This window comes from Carlito syrichta, unplaced genomic scaffold (assembly GCF_000164805.1).
Source record: "Carlito syrichta isolate Samal-C Ts95f unplaced genomic scaffold, Tarsius_syrichta-2.0.1 Scaffold307015, whole genome shotgun sequence".
Lineage (NCBI taxonomy): Eukaryota > Metazoa > Chordata > Mammalia > Primates > Tarsiidae > Carlito > Carlito syrichta.
The window spans coordinates 268,515-273,844 of record NW_007251111.1 but is presented as its reverse complement, the minus strand read 5'-3'; the positions used below and the strand labels follow the sequence as shown (position 1 = coordinate 273,844).

Here is a 5,330-nt window from a genome sequence, read left to right as displayed (position 1 = left end):
ATCTCCTCTCTCTTCTAATTTACTTTCTAAATAAACATATTTTCCAATCTAAAAAAAAAAAAAAAAAAGTAGAATTTGGTTTGGTAACCTGAGGAAAAGTTTTGTATTTGGAGAATGCAGAAATTATATTACAAAATGTCAATATGATTATTCAATACTCCTAATATAATTTCCGAATTATCTGGCTTTTGCATTCTTATAGTAGAGAACACATTCAGAGTTTGGAATGCCCAAATGTTAAAGCACAAAGATTGCATACATTTTTGCTTGAGGACCTTAATACCTCAGCAGATTCACCTAGAGAAATCCCTTCTATGGATTAGTTTATGACTATGTAATGTTAAAAAAAAAAAAAAAGAGAGATGTAGCTGTTCCAGAGGAGGCAAGATAAGGAATTTAATTTGCAAGTCAAGCTTTTTCCAAAATAATCATGAACCCCTAGAAGAGGAAATGAAACATTTTATAGGCAATCTGGATTTGGAGGTGGCCTCCCTAAGCAATTTATTAGAGGGTAACAAGAATTATGTAGAAAGAAACTGGTTGGCAAATATTATAATTATGAAACCTTATTCATATGATTTAGCAGGAAAGTTAAATTGAATCACGAGGAGGTTTTAATTATATAATAGAATTACTAAAACTGCTCCCTTGTTAGTCTGCCGGCCTCGCTTCTTCCGTCTTCATGCTACTTCACACACGGCTCCCCAGGTACAAGGACGAAGTGCTCTCTATGAAGAAGAAATAGCATGGACAAAGGCTGACGGCCCAGGGTTGGGACTGTGAAACAGCCCTGCATTTTCATTATCCTCCTCATCCCCATTCTTCCCTATACTTCGAGATTTTTTTTTTTTTTTGAGTCAGAGTCTCATTCTGTTGCCCAGGCTGGAGTGTAGTGACACGCTCACGGCCACCACAGTCTTGACCTGCTCGGCTCAGCTGATCCTTCTACCTCAGCCTTCCAAGTAGCTGGAACTACTGGCATGCGCCACCATGCCTGGCTAATTTTTTTATTTATTGCACAGTTGAGGTCTCACCAAGTTGCCCAGGCTTGCCTCGAACCCCTGGGCTCCGGCAATACTCTTACCTCAGCCTCCCAAAGTGCTGGGATTACAGGCATGGGCCACCACATCCAGCTGACCTCAAGATTTTTCTTTCTTTTTTTTTTTTTTTTTTTGAGTCAGAATCTCATTCTGTCACCCAGGCTGGAGTGCAGTGGCACACTCACGGCCACCGCAGACTCAACCTACTGGACTTAGCTGATCCTTCTGCCTCAGCCTTCCAAGTAGCTGGAACTACAGTCACGCGCCAGCTAATTTTTACAGGCCCAGTTAATTTTTTTAAAAAATTTATTGTAGAGATGAGGTCTTGCCAAGTTGCCCAGGCTGGTCTCGAACCTGTGGGCGCATGCAATCCTCTCACCTCGGTCTCCCAAAGTGCTGGGATTATAGGCATGAGCCACCGCACCCGGCCAACCTCAAGATTTTGAACAAAATAAATGAATAAAAATAGTCAAGCATTTAAGAACACAGGCTGTGAGTTAAGTAAATCGATGTTTAAATCTCAGCTTTATAGTATTTATAACCTAAAATTTGGCCAATTTTGTGCCTGACAGTGAAAACAAAAAATTACCCAATTTTGAGTAAACTCAAGAATTTAGTGACACCCTTGTAAATTTTGGAGAATGGAGTGAGATTACTCTAGGTTCTTGGTGAAAGGCCTTCATAGGGAGGGGCCTTGCTGTCATGATTGGGTATTCCTCAGTAACTACTGGCGTCCACACTTCTTTTTTTGTTTTTTTTTGAGTCAGAGTCTCACTGTCACTTGGGCTGGAGTGCAGTGGCATAGCTCACGGCCACTGCAGCCTTGACTTGTTGGGCTCAGGCGATCCTTCCACTTCAGCCTTCCAAGTAGCTAGAACTATAGGTCCAGCTAATTTTTTTGATTTATTGTAGAGATGAGGTCTTACCGAGTTGCCCAGGCTGGTCTCAAACCCCTGGACTCAGGCAATCCTCCCCCGTCGGCCTCCCAAAGTGCTGGGATTACAAGCTTGAGCCGCCGCGCCCAGCCCCTAGCTCTTATTCCACTGGATTCTGTAAGTCGTCTTGGTGGCCACTGTAGATTGCATTATGTACCTGCATGCTACGGTTAAGGCACACTTGGGCTGTTTCATATATAATGTGGTCTCGTCTGGTTGGTCGGACAAGTGGCTAGTGAAACAAAGGAGACACACACAATGGAGCAGACTCGAGATTAACTAACCTTTTAATTGGAAACAGGTACAAAAGCCCATTATTTAGCCTGTCTGGGCCTGATAGGTGCTTGAGATGAAGGCCATACCCAGACCTCTACTTGGAACGGCCACACTGATGTGTGCTCTGTTTGTAATTGATGTCTCTTACTGGCCTTTTACGAGGCATGAAACTCCTCCAGATTCTAGTTCCTGCTGACTATGGGCACTGAACACGAGACACGGTAATGAGGTGTGCGCACAGTGGAAAATGAGAGTAAAAACAATGGCTGCAGAAAGGTATATGCTGAGCTTGGTGAATTACTATACTTTTGGTCTTGGGGTAGCTGAGTAGACCAGCTGTCCTGGTAGGTAGCACACTAAGGGTATTTCTCTACTACAAGATTTTCCAGTTTCTTTCTTGCTCCTAAATCAGAGGTGGCAGAGAGTGCGAGGTATGTGTACATCCGTAGGACTTTAAACTGGGCTCTCTCAGAGCAGGATAACATGAAAGGCCTCTATCTGAGACCAAGAGTTCTAAGGCACTAGAGAGAAAAGAACTTGTCCATTTGGCCACCGAGTCTGGGGCTGAAGACTGTCTAGTGCAAAGGATGAAGCGGGCCATTTCAGTCACTGTGGCCATGGTGACAAAAATGGAAACATGGGTCCAGGACAGGGAAAAATTGTGAAGTTGTAAGGAAATCTACTAGGTCTCTTCAGCTTGGAACCTGATCTGCCAAAGGTGACAACAGATATCTCCACTTAAGGAGGGGATGGCCAAATCTTGTTATGATGACCCTTGTTCTGAGACTGAACTTTCCACTCGGGACCTTTCACAGGTCACCCATGGCACCATGACTCGGGGAGGAAGCACTCTGCTTTGTGTCTGTTTCTTTTTTTTTTTTAGTTGGAGTCTCACTCTGTCGCCCAGACTGGAGTGCAGTGGCCGCTCTCGGCCACCGCAGCCTCAACCTGCTGGGCTCTGACGATCCTTCTGCGTCAGCCTTCTGAGTAGCTGGAACTACAGGCGCGCGCTTCCACGCCCGGCTCATTTTGATTTGTTGTAGAGATGAGGTCTCGCCAAGTTGCCCAGTCTGGTCTCGAACCCTCGGGCTCAGGCAATCCACTGACCTCTGCCTCCCAAGGCGCGGGATGACAGGCTGAGCCATCGAGCCCGGCTATTCCTCACTTTCTAACCCCCACACAATTTTCTGTCATGACTGGCTCCCTCTTAGACTGATTACAAATAAAGTGTTAGGAATATTAAGAATGTTATTTTTCTCTTGAATTAATGACTAATGTATCATGTAGAAATGTCAAGTAAATGTGAGCCATAGTTAGTACTGTACAGGTAAGTGCTTCGTGCAGTACGTTGCAAACATCTGAATTTGGATGCCTGGAAGAGTATGGGACTCTTTTTTTTTTGAGTTGGAGTCTCACTCTGTCACCCAGGCTAGAGTGCAGTGGCGGGCTCACGGCCACCACAGCCTCGACCTGCTGGGCTCTGGCGATCTTTCCGCCTCAACCTTCCAAGTAGCTGGAATTACAGGCATGTGCCACCATATCTGGCTAATTTTTTGATTTATTGTAGAGATGAGGTCTCGCCAAGTTTCCCAGGCGGGTCTCGAACCCGCGGGCTCAGACAATCCTCTCACCTCAGCCTCCCAAAGTGCCAGGATTACAGGCGTGAGCCACTGTTCAGGCTCTTCCTACACGGCTCACCACTCCTTACTCACATTGGGCTAACTTTCTCCTAGTCCTTGAAGGCTTTTTTGAAACCTTAATTTAGATTAAACTTGACTGAAGTTCACAAATAAGTAGATTGATGCAGATAAACAAACATACATGAGTGTCTCCCTTCAAGTTTGGCTCTCCAGGAATGGGCAACTCGATGGCAGAGGCCGTTCCCCCTACCAGTAAGGAGGCCTCTCAACAGTTCTTAACTTCTTTAAGTCCAAACCCTAAAAAGGTATATCCAGAAGAGCCACCTTCTATTTGTTCCATGTTTTTCTGTGTGAGGATCTCTTCTTTGAATGACTGATAACATCTACTTTTTTTTTTGAGTTGGCATCTCACTCTATTGTCTAGGCTAGAGGGCAGTGGCATGCTCACGGCCACTGCAGCCTTGATCTGCTGGGCTCAAGCGATCCTTCCGCCTCAGTCTTCCAAGGAGCTGGAACTACAGGTATGCACCACCACGCCCAGCTAATTTTTTGATTTATTGTAGAGATGAGGTCTTGCCAAGTTGCCCAGGCAGGTCTTGAACCCATGAGCTCAGCCAATACTCTCACCTCAGCCTCCCAAAGTGCTGGGATTATAGGCATGAGCCACCATGCCCAGCCAAGAATATCTACCTTATTTAGGAATACCTTCACACCCTACTCATGGGGCATGGCCTTATCTTGACTGCAAAAAGATAATCATACCAGTGTGCAATAACAGGTGTCATGTCTGAACTCATGATTTGTGAGAAAGGTTAAGATGGGTGGGGAGGAAGGCTTTACTCTATTAATATGCAGAGCTCAGAAGGAGGTATGGACTTCACCGGGCACAGGTGTCACAGGTACTGTATGGTGCAGGGCATCCTGCAGACCGGGGGTTCTCAGAGGTCACCACAGATTGAGTTTTGTGCTTTAAGCCTCACCTTGCTCACCAGTACCAAGGTCCAGGTACAACAACCAGGTCTGGCTCCCCAGGCAGGTGGGTTCATCGTCAGCCACTGTGATCGAAGCGGCTTCCTTCACTGCATGCATCCCCTTCCTGAGTCACCATAGGCTTGATGTACAGCTGTGGTCATTCCGACTGTCGGCTGCTGCTGTTGGGTGAGGGCCATAAGGTCCAAGTTCTCACACTGAATGATTTCACAGCATGGAATATGGGTGCCAGGATACCCAGAACTTCCTAGAAATGGGTGACTTTAAAATTACGATGTTTTAAAAGCACCTCCCAACATCTCTACCCCCAGCTTAGCTGCCTAGAGACTCATAATTACACCCAAATTCAGATAAGCAGTGCATTCCTGGCTTCCCGCAGTGTACCCCTAGTTTCCAAGGTGGCATTCATAGCCAAGTGCCTTCATAATGGTTGTTTAGCTCTACCAAGG

The 5,330-nt window shown here is 45.7% G+C and overlaps 1 long non-coding RNA gene across 1 annotated transcript in view; it reads right to left on the bottom strand.

Moving 5' to 3' along the window:
• Positions 1–5,122, bottom strand: part of LOC103266082 — a 29,263-nt gene extending 24,141 nt beyond the window's left edge. Inside the window, exon 1 of the long non-coding RNA XR_504679.1 lies at positions 4,872–5,122. This is a non-coding gene — a long non-coding RNA (uncharacterized LOC103266082). The remainder of the gene's footprint in view (positions 1–4,871) is intronic.
• Between the last annotated feature and the right edge of the window lie 208 nt (positions 5,123–5,330).